This window comes from Protopterus annectens, chromosome 8.part0 (assembly GCF_019279795.1).
Source record: "Protopterus annectens isolate FY-2018-M chromosome 8.part0, PAN1.0, whole genome shotgun sequence".
NCBI lineage: Eukaryota > Metazoa > Chordata > Ceratodontiformes > Protopteridae > Protopterus > Protopterus annectens.
Window position 1 is genome coordinate 1,797,194,878 of NC_056741.1, and position 19,037 is coordinate 1,797,213,914.

The 19,037-nt window shown below is 42.5% G+C and overlaps 1 protein-coding gene across 1 annotated transcript in view; it reads left to right on the forward strand.

Annotated features, from left to right (window-relative positions):
• CNOT1 (CCR4-NOT transcription complex subunit 1) overlaps nucleotides 1-19,037 on the forward strand; it is a 4,219,019-nt gene that overhangs the window by 3,997,029 nt on the left and 202,953 nt on the right. The window lies entirely within an intron of this gene.

Below are 19,037 nucleotides of genomic sequence, written 5' to 3' on the forward strand. Positions count from 1 at the left end.
AGGACTTCTTCAGACAAGTGATACAAAAACACAATAGTGTCCATATATAGAGAGGTAGTGCATGTTAAAGGTGGTATTAAACAGCTCTAACCATTAACATTTTGCAATGTCAAATGTGTGCCAATAAGATATTAACAGTAACAAGTGTCAATCAAGTCAATCAGTGAACCTAAATGACTTAAGTGTCAGTCAACATGTTAAAAGTTCTATCGTCTCCACCTTAAAACACGTTTGACATTTAAACTCTCATCCAACCCAGGAAGGGAATCCGCACTGAGTTTCAGCTGCCACAACAATTCTTTCACTTCTAATAGATTATTTACATCTCTAAAAAATTAATCTATTTTTTGTAAGAGCAGAAATTTAAAGCTAGAAAAATGTTGACATAACCATCTGTGTTTTGCCATTGCATTTCTAGTGTCATTATTTCTGACTGCCGCTAAATGCTTCTTGATCCTGGAAGACAGCATTCTTGTGGTCTTCCCAATGTAGAAAGCTGGGCTGGAATTACACACAGCAGCATAAATGACAGTACTAGATTTATAATAATAATGTTCATGGAATTGCAATGTAAAATTATGATTGAAAACAAACCGGTTTCCTATAAAAATATGAGGACAGGCAACACATAGACCACATGAAAACATTCCAATATCGTACGTTTTGTGACAAACATTGATCATTAAGAAACCTACTGTCTCTATTCTCGAAAGAAAATTTGAGTGATATTGTTGTTTTATTTTAAAAAAAAAAAAACAGGAGAAGCACCTAGTCTGTTTGCAACTTCCTGGCTATTAGTTTTATGTCCCAGTTATTGAGAATTATTCTCTTAATCTGTGTGGAATCCCAGCAGTCCTCAGTTAGTGAAATTTTTTGGTATTCCTAAATTGCATAAGGACCCTGTCAGTCCACCCTTCAGGCACGTAGTCTCCAACCAGAAAATGAAGACTGAGAAATTTTCGGAATTCCTTGACTGGACGCTCAGTCCAATTGTACAAAGGTCGCAGTTTTATCTTTGAGATTCCTGGGATTTTTTAAACACTTTATTTCAGTATCCACCCACCTCTGAAAATATCCTATTGATTACATTTGATATAGAATCGCTTTATTCCAGCATTCCCCATGATGAAGGCATTAATTTGTTGCATTCCTATTTATCCCTAGCTACATCCTTTGAGCAAGGCAGAATAGATACCATTAGCCTATTGGCAATATTAGTATTAGAAGGCAATTGTTTTCATTTTAATTCATCTGTATATCAGCAAATTAAAGGTGTAGCCATGGGTTCGAGAATGGCACCAGCCTTTGCCAGTCTGGTTCTTGCTGCCTGGGAGTTGAATTCTCTCATCCATTTACCTGACTTCAAGTTTGTACAGCTTTATAAGAGATACAGTGATGTGTTTTTTGTGTGGAGAGTGGTGAGCAACGACTGCATAATTTTTGGATGCTCTTTCTGCTAGTATTCCTTTTTTTACATTCAAATTGTCTTCATGTGTGAAACAAGCTACTTTTTTAGACTCCTGTCTCTCTTTTGACCCAAATCGGTTAACTTGGTCATCTACACTACACAGAAAAAGTGCTTTCAGAAACAATTATCTAGACTACACTAGTATGCATCCACTTTTTTTGAAGCAAAATATGGCCAGAGGACAATTTATTCATATTTCTAGGTTGGTCAGTGATGAAAACAATTTTAAAAAAGAATGTGCTGATGTTCTTCATCTCACATTGCTGCAGTCCTTACACTTGGGTAGTCCGCTGTCCTCGGTCGGCCCGAATATCAAAGTATAAGGCTGACGTCGGTCAAGGCGCATTTGACTGACATCAGGACGTCAGGGTACAAATGCGCATGACCGACGTCATATCCTCAGTTTTTTTTGCCGCATGGTCCGATGCAGAAGCAGTATTGCAAGTGCCGGTTGGCGTTCTGAAATTTTTCGTTTTCGGAGTTTCAGACCGAGTCAAAGTTGGCTAAGTACCCGTTGGAATATTTTAGTTTTTTCTTGCCTCAGTGGTTTACCGGATGTCAGAAAAAGTGAATAATTGTATTTCTTGTGGGAAACAGATACCGCATAGAGACTGTCATACTTTGTGTATTCCTTGTTTAGGGCCTGAGCACGACGTTGTTGGGTGTCGCTCTTGTGCTAGATTTAATAAGCGCACTATAAAGAGGAGATTAGATTGTGCCAGGTTAGTCTTTGGGAAGCGGTGCAATTATAAAATGCCGTCGGATGCTCCGACGCCCGCTTCTTCGAAGAAGCGCAAGGACAAAGCAGTGAAGCCAAGGCTAGAAGAACCGTCTGTACCGGACGCCGGTTCTTTAGAGGTGTCGGTGGAGCCAGTGGTTCCACCGGAGGTTTCTTTGGGATCCCAGGGAGAGACCTTGTTATTGCAGGATGTGGCCTCTCAGGAGGCAGGTCAGGGGGATGGGGCTTCTCAGGTTACTATACTCCCCTCCCTGCCTAGGGTGGTTAGGCCCTCTCCTTCTGTTTCCAAGGCTTCTCCTAGAGGCAGGCCAGGTTTAGCTTCAGTTGGTGTCACCCCTAGTTCTTCTGGAACTGTGCCCAAGAAGCATATGCTTAAAATGGCAGAAGATTTGATTACTCTGATTAGGGGTTCTTTGTCCCCTCCTGATAAGAGACCTAGGGTGGAGCCTGAGCTAGGGAGTTTTGAGCAGGCTTCGGATGTTTCAGAGTCTTCGGCTGAAGACTTGCAGGAGTACTCTCCTTATTCTGATTCTGATGTGGATGATTCTACTCCTTCTGCTTCTCCTCCTGAGGATTTTTCTTTTTCAGAAACTCTTCATTCCATGAGGGAGCATTTTAAGTGGGAAGGTCAGGACTTCTCTGATTCCAGGAAAAGGCTTAGGGAATTTTTGTTTTTACCCCAGCATAGGCCTTTGGCTATACCTCCTGTATTGGATGTAGTGGAAGATGTTTTTACAGAGGCTTCTCTTAATCCTGATTCTTTGCCTCCTGCTCCTGTTAAACCGGATAGGTATTACAGGGTGCCTGAAGTGCATAAGTATCTTTTTAAGAGTCCTAGGGCAGACCCAGAAACTGTTAGCCAGGGGCCTAAAGGTGTTAAGGCTTCTGTTGTCAAGAATCCGGTTCCTGCAGATAAGGAAGCCAGGGCCTTGGATAGATGGGGAAAGAAAGTTTATACTTCCTCCACTCTAGCTATGAGGGCTTTGAATTGCCAGTTTCACATGTTAAAATATCAAAACTATCTCCTTTCACAGTTGAAGTCTAAGGTTGATGCTCTGGCGGAAGGGATTGATTGTAAAGAGTTACAAGATTTAGTACATGTTTCTGAACAGGTGGGTAAGCATTCTTTGCAATGTGGTTTTGATGCTGTACAGGCCTCGTCTAGGGTGGCTGCCACTGGGTCAGTTCTTCGCAGGCACGCCTGGCTGAGGGATCAGAATTTATCTGACCATGTTAAAACAAGGATTTTAGATGCTCCTTTACAATCTGATGTGTTGTTTGGTTCTCCTGTTGAGGCAGTTTTAAAGAAGATGGAAGACAAGGCTAAGTCTATGCAGACTGTTAAAGATTTTTTGCAGGTTCAGCCTCCAAAGTTTAGTAGAAATTGGCCTACTAAAGGGTGGACGTATCCTTCTTATGATTCCCAGTCTAGGGGTAGATCTAGACGTGGTAGGGGCAGAGCTCAGGGCTCTTTCAGGCCTAGAACAGGGAGTTCTCCTGCACAGTCTTCAGGTGAGGGCAGGGGTCAGTCCTTTCGTAAACAGACCCAATGACCTACCTTTTCAGCTGCCAGAGCCTTGGATAGATGGGGAAAGAAAGTTTATACTTCCTCCACTCTAGCTATGAGGGCTTTGAATTGCCAGTTTCACATGTTAAAATATCAAAACTATCTCCTTTCACAGTTGAAGTCTAAGGTTGATGCTCTGGCGGAAGGGATTGATTGTAAAGAGTTACAAGATTTAGTACATGTTTCTGAACAGGTGGGTAAGCATTCTTTGCAATGTGGTTTTGATGCTGTACAGGCCTCGTCTAGGGTGGCTGCCACTGGGTCAGTTCTTCGCAGGCACGCCTGGCTGAGGGATCAGAATTTATCTGACCATGTTAAAACAAGGATTTTAGATGCTCCTTTACAATCTGATGTGTTGTTTGGTTCTCCTGTTGAGGCAGTTTTAAAGAAGATGGAAGACAAGGCTAAGTCTATGCAGACTGTTAAAGATTTTTTGCAGGTTCAGCCTCCAAAGTTTAGTAGAAATTGGCCTACTAAAGGGTGGACGTATCCTTCTTATGATTCCCAGTCTAGGGGTAGATCTAGACGTGGTAGGGGCAGAGCTCAGGGCTCTTTCAGGCCTAGAACAGGGAGTTCTCCTGCACAGTCTTCAGGTGAGGGCAGGGGTCAGTCCTTTCGTAATCAGACCCAATGACCTACTTTTTCAGCTGCCAGAGCCTTCGCCTGGCAGCACCTTTGGGAGGAAGGTTGGCACTTTTCAAAGAAAATTGGAGTTTAATTACCCAAGACAGATGGGTATTGGATATCATACACCAAGGTTACAGGTTTTATTTCCATACCTTGCCTTCTTTCAGAGGCATGCCAGACGTTCCTCCTCAACAAAGAATAGAGGCTCACAAGCAAATTTCTCTGTTACTTCAACTAGGGGCCATACAGCCGGTCCCTATGCCAGAAGTGGGCCTAGGATTTTATTCTCGCCTGTTCCTAGTACCAAAGAAGGGGAACACGTGGAGACCAATTTTGGATTTATCTATCCTCAACACTTATCTGGACATTCCCAAGTTCAAAATGTTGACGTTACAACAGCTTTTACCTCTGCTGGGCAAAGATCATTGGATGGTAACTTTGGATCTCAAGGAGGCTTACCTTCATGTTCCTATCAGACTAAGTTGCAGGAAGTATCTGCGTTTTCGAGCTGGGACTTCTCACTATCAGTTCTCTGCATTGCCCTTTGGCTTATCTACTGCGCCCAGAGTGTTCACGAAAGTTCTGGCTCCAGTGATAGCTTTCTTCAGGCTAAAAGGAATACAGATCTATCCTTATTTGGACGACTGCCTGATTCTGGCTCAAGGAAGGGAAGAGCTTCTTCATCATTTGGAATATGTGATAGCAGTGCTAAGATGCCTGGGGTATTCTGTGAACGAAATAAAGTCCAGTCAAGTACCCTCTCAGGGCATGTGCTTTCTGGGTGTAAGACTGAATACAGCATCCCAGATGGCCTTTTTAACCCCGGACAAACAAAAGAGTCTTTCCCTTTACTTCCATCAACTATCTCATCAGTCCGGGCTGACTGCAAGGACAGTCCTTCAAGCCTTAGGGTTCATGTCATCTTGTATTCTGGTGCTTCCCAATGCCAAACTGCATATGAGGAAGCTGCAATGGTATCTCAAAAATGTTATGGACACAGCACTGCCAGGATCTGGACACTGTCATTCAAATAATACCTTGCATTCAAAAGGAATTTTTGTGTTGGGCTCAGGAATGTCACCTAAACAAGGGACTCTCTGTGACCCGGCCAGAGGCGAGTCAGATTTTAACGACAGATGCCTCAGACAAAGCTTGGGGAGCTCATCTAAATGGAAAGTGGATACAAGACAAGTGGCCTGCCAGACTACAACATCTACATATCAACCTGAAGGAGATGTTAGCAGTCCAGTTTGCATTAATAGCTTTCAAGGATTTACTTCTTCCAGGGCAGGTGTTGATTCTAACAGACAACACAACTGTCATGTGGTACATCAACAAGCAAGGGGGAACACATTCTTATCCTCTATGCAGGCAAGCAATGATTTTGTTGGGAGACTGCTCTCAGTTTACAGCTCAATCTTCAGGCAAGGTTTCTGCCAGGAGCGCAGAACTCCTTAGCAGATGTGTTGAGCAGAAGAATTATGGATCCCCACGAGTGGAAATTGGATCCTCATGTATTTCAGAAATTGACAGTGTCATGGGGAACTCCAGACATAGATCTGTTCGCTTCTCCACTAAACCATCAGCTGCCAAAGTATTGCACAACAAGGTTTCATCCCACAGCTTGGAAAGTGGATGCTCTTTCTTTCAATTGGAGCAATCTTCATCTGTATGCCTTTCCACCTCTGCCTCTCCTCCCAAAGGTACTTCTAAAGGTCAGACAGGACAAGCCAAGGATGATTTTAATAGCTCCAGATTGGCCTCGACAGCACTGGTACCCATTACTGAGAAGTCTGGTACGGAAGCCTCCATGGCCTTTGCCTTCGATTCCACACCTGTTGTCACAGGAGGACAGCCATTTGCTCAATGTCAAACTTCACTCTCTTCACCTAACAGCCTGGCATATTCTGTTTTGAACCATAGAGGGTCTCAACTTCCACAACAAGTTTTGAATGTGATTTTGGAAGCTAGAAGGCCTAGTACAAGGAAAGTGTACGCAGATAAATGGAAGAGATTTTTATTTTGGAGTGCAGCAAAGGATTTTGATGTTTCTGAGCCTAATTTAAGTGTGGCTCTTCAATATCTTACTGAGTTACTGGACAAAGGTTTGTCCTTCTCTTCTATAAAGGTTCATGCTGCTGCAATTTCAGCTCACTATGAATGTGACCCTCCATTGTTTTCTCATCCTTTGTTCAAGCAATTTCTTAGAGGGGCAAAGAATATAAGACCCCATAGAGCTCCTACTCCTGCTTGGGATCTCAATTTTGTGTTGGAGAAACTCACTCTACAACTTTTTGAGCCTGCAGCTACTTCTGAGTTGAAATATTTATCATGGAAAACTGCCTTTTTGTTGGCCATTACCTCTGCAAGAAGGGTTTCTGAATTACAGGCCCTTATGGCGGTTGAGCCTTTCTTGATTTTCCATAAGGATAGGGTATCTTTGCATACTAATCCTTCCTTTATGCCTAAGGTGGTTTCTAGTGTGGCTTTAAACCAAACTATTCATTTGCCTACTTTTTATGCAAATCCCCAAAATAAAGGGGAAAAGATTTTGCACACTTTAGATGTACACAGGCAGTTGCGATATTATTTGGACAGAACTAAAGGGTTCAGGCAGTCTCAGCAGTTGTTTGTTTCTTTTGCTTTGAGTTCTCAGGGCAAGCCTGTGTCAAAACAAACTATTTCTAAGTGGATTGGGTTTTGCATTGCTTTCTGTTATTCCCATCATGGCAAGGAGATTCCAGCTGGGATTAGGCCTCATTCCACTAGGGCTACTGCCACTTCAACAGCCTTTTTGAGGGGAGTGGCAACCAAGGATATTTTGGAGGCAGCTACTTGGAGTTCAGTGCATACTTTCTCTAGGCATTATCACCTGCCACTTTACTCTAAATCCAGGGCTGGTTTTGCCACTGCTGTTTTGCAGGGCATTTTGGCAGCTCCTGCTTCCTTGTAGTTTGGCCATCCTCCCTTACCTCTGCTTTGGGATTCTACCCAAGTGTAAGGACTGCAGGGATGTGAGATGAAGAACATAGTACAGTTTTGTACCTACCATAAATGTAGATGTTCGAAGATCCACATTGCTGCAGTCCAATTTACCCTCCCTCCTTCCCCTCTGTAGTTAGAGGTGGTTGTGTGGGTTGGGTTGTAAATATTGTGTATATTGTATATATTGTACATATAGTTAGTGCAAGGGTGGTTGGTAGTTTGTTTGCTGTCTTTTGGTTTTGACCTTTTATTTTTAGGGTCTTCTGACATCTGGGACAAGAAAAGACTGAGGATATGACGTCGGTCATGCGCATTTGTACCCTGACGTCCTGATGTCAGTCAAATGCGCCTTGACCGACGTCAGCCTTATACTTTGATATTCGGGCCGACCGAGGACAGCGGACTACCCAAGTGTAAGGACTGCAGCAATGTGGATCTTCGAACATCTACATTTATGGTAGGTACAAAACTGTACTTTCTCAAATCTTTGTTGATAGATACTACCCTTTGGGGTTGCTGGACTCCATTATTACAGAAGTTAGTGGCTAGACCAAGTCAGTTTTCACCAATTATCAAAACTGGCTTCCTTCCCAGAAATGGTAATATTTCTAGATGTCCTTCAAGAATGCAACTGCAGTCATAACATATGGGTTGTCCTGCCTCAGGCAGCCCTCGGTCGGCCGAATTCCAAAGTCTGGGTCCGGCGTCGGCTGGTGTCTCCTCCTCTCCGACGTCACCACGGCTGGAGTATAAAGGCATCGGCCGACGCCATCTTCTTCATTCTTTCTTGCCGCGCGGTGCCCGAAGCAGAAGCAGTTCGCAAGTGCCGGTCGGTCAGCTCCTGTGTTTTCAGTACCGAAGTCATCTAAAAGCTAAGTACCCCGTTGGGGAACATTTATTCTTGCCTCAGCCGATGTCAGAACAAATTGTGAAAGTTAATAATTGTTTGTCTTGTGGTAAGCAAATACCTCATAAGGACTTCCATTCTCTTTGCCTTCCTTGCCTGGGCCCAGACCACGACGTCTCGGCTTGTGCTGCCTGTGCCTGGTTTAATAAGCGCACTCTCAGGCGCCAGGCAGAATTCGCCGAGGACTTTTTCGGTGAATCTTTTGCGTATATCATGCCGTCGGATCAACCGACTACCCAATCTGCTAAAAAACGCAAGGACCAGGACCGACATCCTCGGCCCGTGTCCACTACCGATGCTACTCCCAAACCCTCTGCTAGTGCTCCGGTTCCTTCGGAAGTGGTAAATCTACCACTCCAGGCCGACGACACAGCGTTAACACGACCTTCGGTCTCGGAGATTTCTCCGGTGCCGGTTGTTGATTTTCCTCCGGAAACCGAAGTTTTGGATCTACCCGACACCATTTCTGTGGACAAGGTTACGCCTGCACGTGGGGCTGCTAGGCCTCCTGTATCCATGTCCATCAAGGCCTTTGCACGTGCTAAGGCCGCCAGTCAGGCCAAGGCCCATCCTAGACCTACTGCCCAGGCCCCTTCTTCTGATAAGCAAATCATGTCTCTGGCTGCTGATCTTATTTCCCTTATCAGGGGGTCTCAGCCTCATCCGGAGAGGGGTTCTCAGCCACCTGCAGAGAAAAGGCCCAGAACTGAGCAGGCGGACGACCTCTCTTCGGATGAAGCCTCTGGGGATTCTGAACATTCTGATACCCAAGAGGAATCCTTCCAGGCCTAAGAGGACTTTGATGCTGAGGAATCTATTCCCTCTGCCTCCCCACCAGAGGATTTCTCATTTGGTGAAGTCCTGCATTCCATGAGGGAACATTTTCAATGGCAGGGTCAGGAATTCTCTGACTCCAGGAAAAGGCTTTGTACCTTCCTCAAGCTTCCCCAGCACAGGCCTTTAGCTATTCCACCTATTATGGATGTTTTGGATGTTGTTTTCTCTGACTCCAGTGCTAACCCTGATTCTCTTCCTCCGGCTCCTGTCAAGCCGGACAGATATTATAGGGTCCCTGACACCCACAAGCACCTTTTTAAGGCCCAGTCTGTGGATCTAGAAACTATTTCACAGGGCCCCAAGGGAGTGGCTACCTCCTCTGCCAAAAACCCACTGCCAGCAGACAGGGAAGCAAGGTCCCTGGAGAGATGGGGTAAAAAAGTATATACTTCTACTACCCTGGCAATGAGGTCACTAAATTGCCTTTTTCACATGTTTCAGTACCAGGATTTTCTCCTGGATGATTTACAGAAAAAGTTAGCCTCTCCTGAGCCTATTGATAAAAAGGCATTGCAGGATCATAAACATAACACTCAGCAGGTTAATAACCATTTTCTTCAGTGTGGTTATGATGCACTGGAAGCTTCATGTAGGGCAGCTATGACTGGGGCTGTGATACGTAGACATGCTTGGTTAAAGGATCAGTCTTTGCCTGACCATGTTAAAGTAAAGTTACTTGATGCACCTTTGGAAAAACAGAAGCTTTTTGGTGCTAATGCACAAGATGTATTGAAATCCATAGAGGAAAAAGCAAAGTCAGTACATACAGTCAAGGATTTCCTTCAGGTTCAGCCACCCAGATTCAGCAGAAACTGGCCCTCAAAGAATTGGTCCTTCCCCGGCTCAGACAAGTTTCAAAGGGGAAAAGCAGACGTGCCGAGGTAGAGGGCAATACCGAGGATCTTACAGGGGACGCCAATGGCAACCTCCAAATCAAAGAAGTGGTACAGACAGTTCAGCTGCACCACAAGGACAATCGCAATGACTTGATTTTCATTCCGCCTACAAAGGTTCAAAGAGAAGCACCCTTGGGCGGAAAATAATCCTTATTCTCACAAAACTGGCATATTTTAACCAAGGACAACTGGATTCTGGATTTGATAGACAAGTGTTACAGATTCCACTTCCACACATTACCAATAAGACAAGGCATGCCAAACCTGCCACATCATCAAAGGGCAGAGGCACTCTCTCAAGTTTCCAAGCTGTTAAGTATAAAAGCAATAGAAAGGGTTCCTCCTCAGGAGCAAGGCCAGGGATTTTATTCAAGGCTGTTCCTTGTTCCAAGAAAGGAAAACAAATGGAGACCCATACTGGACTTGTCATCTCTAAACACTTTTCTCATAGTGCCAAAGTTCAAAATGCTGACGTTGCAGCAACTCCTTCCCATGCTGGGCAAGGGGTCTTGGCTGGTCACTCTGGACCTCAAGGAGGCATACTTGCATGTCCCTATCAGACAAAGCTGCAGAAGATACCTCAGATTTCCTGCAGGGACAGAGCATTATCAATTCTCAGCATTGCCGTTTGGCTTATCTGCGCCCAAAGTGTTCACAAAATGCCGGTCATCAGTAGTGGCACACTGCAGACTGCAGGGGATTCAAATGTACCCCTACTTGGACGACTGTCTCATACAAGCAGACAACAACAAACCTTAAAAGAAAATTTGGACTATGTCATGCATCTACTGCAGGCCTTGGGATACACGGTCAACATTCAGAAGTCAAAACTACTGCCATCCCAACAGATTATATTCTTAGGAGCCAAACTGGACACAGAAAACCAAATGGCCTACCTCACAGAGGAAAAACAGCAGCATTTACCAGTGTACTTCAAAGGCCTAGCAAAACTCTCCCAGCTGACTGCAAGGAAAATCCTGCAGGCCCTGGGGTTCATGGCATCTTGCATCCTTCTGATAACTTTGGCAAGACTTCATATGAGAAAGCTGCAATGGTATTTAGAAAACTTATGGTCTCAACACAGCCAAAGCCTAGAGGACATAATCCCACTTATTCCATGTCTGCAAAAAGAATTTTTATGGTGGGCTCAAGCCAGTCAGCAAAACATAGGCATGTCTTTCAACAGACCTCAAGTAGGCCAAATGATTACAACAGACGCCTCAGACCATGGATGGGGGGTGCACATGGAGGACAGATGCATTCAAGGGCAATGGACCCCAAAGGAAAGACATCTGCACATAAACCAAAAGGAAATGTTGGCAGTGATACATGCAATCGAGATTTTCGAAAAATCACTACAACAAGGGCATTTACTGATACAGACGGACAACACCACTGTCATGTGGTACATAAACAACCAGGGAGGCACTCATTCTTATCCCCTCTGCAGACTAACAATGCTTCTCTGGGAAAAGTCCCTGAGCTTGAAGATACATTTACAATCCCAGTTTGTACCAGGCAAGGACAATGTACTGGCGGACAACCTGAGCAGAAATTTCATGGATCCACACGGATGGATGCTGCATCCTCACATTTTCTCTCAACTGACAAGGACATGGGGAAGATCGGATGTAGATCTTTTCGCCTCCCACTTAAATCATCACCTGAAAAAGTTCTGCACAAGGACTCACCATCCTCTAGCCTGGAAGACGGATGCTCTCTCCTTCAGCTGGAACTCTAAAAAATTTATGCATTCCCTCCTCTGCCTCTGCTGACCAAGGTGATACTGAAGATCAAAGCAGAACAACCAACAGGTATTTTGATAGCTCCAGACTGGCCAAGGCAGCACTGGTACCCATTGCTATTGACCATAACTCGGACCAAACCATGGCCTCTGACCCTATGGCCCCTGCTCCTAACACAACACAATTACAGGACTGTACATCAAGACCTGAAATCATTACATCTGACAGCCTGGAGGCTAACATGATTTCTCCTCCTAACTCTCTATCAAAATCGGTTCAAGACATCCTGCTGGAAGCACGCAGGCCTTCCACAAGAAAAACATATTCAGCCAAATGGAAGAGATTCAGCATCTGGAATGCCAACAGGGGTCAGGACACAGCATTACCGAGTGTACCTCAGATTTTAGAATACTTGGCAGAACTACTTCATACTGGACTTCCATACTCTTCAATAAAAATTCATGCCTCAGCAATCTCAGCAAAATACAACTGTGACCCTCCAGTGTTTTCTCATCCATTGCTAAGACAGTTTCTAAGAGGAATAAAGAATGTCAAACCTCCCAGAAAACAGCCAGTACCTGCATGGGATCTCAATTATGTGTTGGAAAAATTAACTCTGCCTCCATTTGAGCCAGCAGCAAGTTCAGAAATGCAATTTCTTTCATGGAAGACGGCCTTCTTATTGGCAGTCACATCTGCAAGAAGAGTTTCGGAGATACAGGCACTCATGGCAGTGCCCCCCTTCCTCATTTTTCATCAAGACAGAGTTTCTCTAAGAACCAATCCTACATTCATGCCCAAAGTTATTTCCAGGGTGTCTCTAAATCAAGCTATTCACCTGCCTGCATTCTTCCCCAATCGTCAAAACAGGGGGGAAAAGCTACTGCATACTTTGGACATACACAGACAACTACGTTACTACTTGGACAGAACTAAGGCCACCAGAAAGTCTGACCAACTGTTTGTAGCCTATGCTGCTGGAGTGCAAGGAAAAGCAATCTCAAAAAAAAAAAAATTTCAAAATGGATTGGACATTACATCAGATTCTGCTATTCTTTCCATGGAAAAGGTGTGCCAGCCAATATTAGGCCACATTCCACCAGAGCTATGGCCACTTCCACAGCTTTTCTAAGAGGAGTGGCAACAAAGGACATTTTAGAGGCTGCTACATGGAGCTCCGTGCATACATTTACCAAGCACTACAACCTGCCCTTATATTCCAGATCCCGAGCAGGCTTTGCCTCGGCAGTCCTGCAGGGGATTTTAGCTACACCATCCTTATCTTAGCTCCATCCACCCCAAGCTTGGATATGGTATTCAACTCATATGTTATGACTGCAGTTGCATTCTTGAAGGACATAGTATAGTTTTGTACCTACCATAAATGTAGATGTCCGATAGATATGCAACTGCAGTCGGATTTTCCCTCCCTCCCACCCCTCTGTATCCTTCTTTTTGGGTCCCTACCCCTTTTCCCATTAGCTGGGGGTATTCCTATGGTGTATCTGTTTATTACTGTTGTGCATGTTTGGGATTATTTTTATCCCTTTAACAAATTTAGCCTTCCTAGGTGGGCACCTGGCATCTGGGGCAAGAAACACTGAAGAAGATGGCGTCGGCCGATGCCTTTATACTCCAGCCGTGGTGACGTCGGAGAGGAGGCGACACCAGCCGACGCCGGACCCAGACTTTGGAATTCGGCCGACCGAGGGCTGCCTGAGGCAGGACAACCCATATGTTATGACTGCAGTTGTATATCTATCGGACATCTACATTTATGGTAGGTACAAAACTGTACTTTCTTATGTCTCCAACTCTGTCATGACGACTGACAGTTTATCTCAAATAACACACAGATCCCCAACCAATCGAATTTCATCTAAAAGTCCACATACCACTTCTGGTTCTTTACATACTAATTCCATGTATCTTCTGTACCCTCCTTCTGCTTCTTCCAATACTCCCTCACAACAGAATGTCTTGCGTGATTGGGCAGTGGCTTTTCCTATTCCCGTTTGCAGGGATTCCACACAGATTAAGAGAATAATTCTCAATAACTGGGACATATTAACTAATAGCCAGGAAGTTGCAAATAGACTAGGTGCTTCTCGTTTTTTTTTTACATAAAAAAACAAGATCACTCATATTTTCTTTCAAGAATAGAGACAATAAGTTTCTTATTGATCAATGTTTGTCACAAAACTTAGATATTGGAATGTTTTCATGTGGTCTGTGTGTTGCCTGTCCTCATATTTTTATAGGATACCGATTTGTTTTCAATCATAATAATTTTACATTGCAATTCCATGAACATTATGATTGTAAATCTAATAATGTCATTTATGCTGCTGTGTGTAATTCCTGCCCAGCTTTCTACATTGGGAAGACCACAAGAATGCTGTCTTCTAGGATCAAGGAGCATTTAACTGCAGTCAGAAATAATGACACTAGAAATGCATTGGCAAAACACAAATGGTTGTCATAATTTTTCTGGCTTTAAATTTCTGGTCTTAACAGAAAATAGATTCATTTTTTGGAAATGTAAATAATCTATTAGAAGTGAAAGAATTGTTACAGCTGAAACACAGTGCAGATTCCCCTCCTGGGTTGAATGAGAGTTTAAATGTCAAATGTGTTTCAAGGTGGAGACGCTAGAACTTTTAACATGTTGATTGACACCTACTTAAGTTACTTAGGTTCACTCATTGAGTTGATTGACACTTGTTACTATTAATATCTTATTGGCACACTATTAGACATTGCAAAATGTTAATGGTTAGAGCTGTTTAATACCACCCTTTACATGCATTACCTATATATATATATATATATATATATATATATATATATATATATATATATATATATATAGAGAGAGAGAGAGAGAGGTACTGTTGTGTTTTTGCATCACTTGTCTGAAGAAGTCCTGTTTACTAATAAAGGGACGGAAGCTTACTACTGGCTCCTTCGTCTTCTATTCATTTTAGAAGTTTTAAAGTATATATGTATGTAAATATGTATATATGTGTGTGTGTGTGTGTGTGTGTGTGTGTATATATATATATATATATATATATATATATATATATGTGTGTGTTTGTGCGTGTATACAGGGAATTTGCAAACAGCCATATTTCTCTACAACTGTACATCACTTCACCTGTATGTCCCCAGCCAAGTATACCACAGGGAAAGTTCTCGCTGCCTAGGTGTCTGAACGGAACCTATATATATATATATATATATATATATATACACACACACACACACACACATACATATACACACGCACCTGCACACACAGATATGCATGTTTGTGTGTGTGTGTGTGTGTGTGTGTGTATATATGTATATATATATATATATATATATATATGTATATATATATATATATATATATATATATATATGTATATATATTGTAATTAAACTTCTATATATACAGAAATAAAAATCATGTTTCATGTTTATTCATGTATTCTAATTACTGCAACTATTCTAATTCCACAGGAACAATTCAAATCAAAAGTGGCATATTACTGCTTACTGTACTTCAACTATGAAAGTTGTTTATTGAATTATATTGGTTACGGTTAGCTCACATGTTCTGATTCTTCATATCTATGCCACTGTATTATTAATTATATGCTATTCTTACGAAGTTCTGTTAACATTAAAGAATGAAAGCTGTTAACATTAAAGAATGAAAGCTTAATCATCAGTTTAGTCTCTCTAGTAATTTATTTCAGTCGATTTTTATTTCTGTATATATAGACTTTTAATTATAAGTAGTTTTCTTCCAAGCCGCTGTTTTATTTTTTATATATATATATGTGTATATATATGTATATATGTATGCATATATGTATATACATATATATTTTTTTTTTTTTTAAACATTTAACATTTGTTGACCGGGAAAGTCTGACTAGGTTCAACAGATCCTGTTTTCAGCGGAGGCCCGGGGAGAAATGCTCCAGAATCTAAATATATATATATAGATGTGTGTGTGTGTGTGTGTGTGTTTGTGATTATATCGATCCACTTCAGAAGTTTGAGTTTTCAGAAGCTCGAAATTCTTTTTCTAGAGATGATATGATCAAGTTTCTGAATACTCAAATCTTCTGAATGGAGAACGCAGAATAGTATTAATAAGGGAATTTACCCCTTTCCCCAATTTCGTGCTATCTTGGAGGTGGTGCATGTGGGCTTGTCCCCCTCTAAAATGTATAATTAAAAAAAAAAGTTTTGTTGTTTGATGTTAGAGTTTTATGAAACTCGAGCAAATTGTTTTGACTATATTATTTATTTATTTTACATTTGTTTTCTGGGATAGTCCGACTGGATACATGTCCATTTTCAGTGGAGGCCTGGGGAGAAAAGCTCCAAAATAACACTTTCAATAAACTGTTACATTTTTACAGTTTAAAACACAAAATAAACACAAATAAAAAGATTTGTACACAGATGTTATCAAACACAACAAACAGTTATACACAAATAAAGTATTACATTTCTACTCAAGATGGAAAATTCTAGGCAGTCTTTTTAAGAATGATAGGGTATTGAATGCCTAGTAGTATGAATTTCCAGTTTCTGATAACTCGAGCTTCTGACATAGACCCATAAATATATATATATATATATATATATATGTATATATATATGTATATATATATATATATATATATATATATATATATATATATAGGTTCATAGGTTCATACTAGGCTATCTGCCCTAGGGCATTTATAAGCCTAGCCCAGAGTATGTTTGGCTTTCGCCACCCATTTTAAATTAATTTTGCTATGCCCTTTTTCGAGGTTAGTATACTGTGCCTCTGCCTAACAGTGACACAGAAGTGATACCCAGAGTAAACCTACGATCTCCCATCCACTCATCAAGATTCCTCTTGAAGAGAGTCAGTGAGGGACTCTGCCTAACCTGGACTGGGATTTTATTCCAGAGTGAAGGGAGCCTCTGGGTTATGAATCTGTCCCTCCAGCATGTCCTATTTATTTCAGTGCTGAGGTTCAAGTCTCTTGAGCGTGTAGCTCGATGGGATTTGGATTTTTTGAGGTGCAGCATGTCCCTTAATTCCGGGTTGGACATGGCTTTATACGTCAGGCACAGATCGCATCTGAGCAGGCGGTATGCCACTGAGTAGAGCTGGAGTTTCTTTAACTGGGCAGCATATGGCATCTGTTTGAGCCCTTTGATCCTCTTGGTGAGGTACTTTTGGGGTCTTTCCAGTTGCTGCAGGTGTTTGGTAAGGTACATCCCAAAAGGGGCATTGTACTCGATTATGGGCCTGATGAGGGATGAGTAAAGAGGCACGATGACCTCCCCTAATCTAGATGTGAATCCCTTCATGATTAGGTGGGCTATATAAAATGTTTTTCTAACCACTTTGGCCATGTGGTTGTCAAATGAGAGTTTGCTATTAACTTGGGTCCCCAGGTCCCTAATTACTTCTTCTGTACTTAATGGATTGCCACCTATGTGGTAATTTTTGGGCTCTTTGTTTTTGCCAAAGGGGATGACTATACACTTTTTGGGGTTTAGCTTGAGGCCATGGCTCTGGCACCAGTTGTCTGTTTCTATGAGGCCCTTTTGGAGGATGCTTGTGTCGGCTGGAGAGTCGATTATGGCGCCCAGTTTGCAGTCATCTGCGAACTTGGTCAGCCGCAATCCTTCTGTGTTGGCCTGTACCTCCGAGAAATATATACCAAACAAGAGAGGTCCCAGGACTGAGCCTTGTGGGACGCCACTTGTAACTGGTTTGGAGTCTGACATGGCTCCAGCAATTCTAACCATGTGGGTTCTGTCCTTGAGCCAGTTTGCAACCCATCTAGTGACATGGGTTTATATTTAAGCTGGTGAGCTTATCTATAATGCCCGAGTGGGGTATTGTATCGAAGGCTTTTGCGAGGTCCGGGTAGGCTGTGTGGACCACCTTCCCTTCGTCAGTGGCCTTGGCGACTGTTTCAAAGAAGTCGACCAGGTTTAAGAGGTAGGATCTGCCCTTAACAAAGCCGAACTGGGTAGGATCCAGTGTCTGTAGGTCCCCAATATCTTTATTTATGAGGTCCATGATTATCCTTTCCATAGCTTTGCAGACCAAGCTAGTCAGGCTTATGGGGCGATAGTTTCCAGGGTCTGTTGAGGCACCACCTTTGTGGAGAGGGTCCACTGTTGCTGTATGCCACTCTTTGGGTACATATCCTGTAGTAAGGCTGAGATTGAACAGTAGTTTTATGTTTGGGTTGAGCTCTTCTTGGAGTTCATGTAGGACGCAGCCCGGGACACCGTCTGGTCCCATTGATGCTGTGTTTTTTGCTTTGGAGAGGGCGGCTCTTACCTGAGCATCTGATATGTCAGGGGGGCAGCACTCTGCTGGGATAGATATTTGCCCTTTTGGTGGGGAGGGGGGGGAGAAGTTTGCGCTGAACCTGTCAGCTAGGATGTTGGCAATGTCTGTGGGTTCGGTGTATTTTTTTGTCATTTTGGACTAATTCTGAGCATATCTGGGAATTCCCACCCAGGTTCCTAACATAACTAAAGAAAGCCTTGTGATGATCATTGGTGTCCTGTGCAATTTTTCTCTCGAAGCTGGCCTTAGACGATTTTATGAGTGCCCTTAGTTTTTTGCTAATACTTATCAGAGATGCCTTCCCTTTTTGGGAATTTGCTCTATCATGTAGTAGCTTCCTTTTTCTATATATATATATATATATATATACATATCTATATATATATCTATATATATATATATATATATATATATAAAGTGTGGGGGGTTAGGTGGTGTCCCCCTTGCAAAAAAGTATTCTACAGTTCGACAGAGGTAGTCTTTTTGAACAGTTTTCAGTTTGTTTAATATTTACTCAAACTACCTTTGGCAGCTGAACATGAATCCACCATGGCTTGCACCAGTAACCCAGCCTTTTGGTATTTTACTTTCTTTTAATCTTTATAGAAGGTGCTACTTGGATGGCACACTGGCAAAACAGAGTTGTCTGGTAAGTTTATGAAGATCTTTTCTTCAGTTTGTCGGGATGTCAAGGACAATGCATTGTGTGGTCTGGGTGGGATGCCACAAAGAAACAGCATTTGATGGCAGTACATGCTGAGGAGACAATTTTAATCACTTCATGGATGAAAACATATGGGTTTGACACACTAACTTGTAGTGCTTTGCTTTGCTTTGAAAAAAGCTCAAGATTGAAGCCCAGTAGGATCATGCAAAGCATAACATAGGGAGTG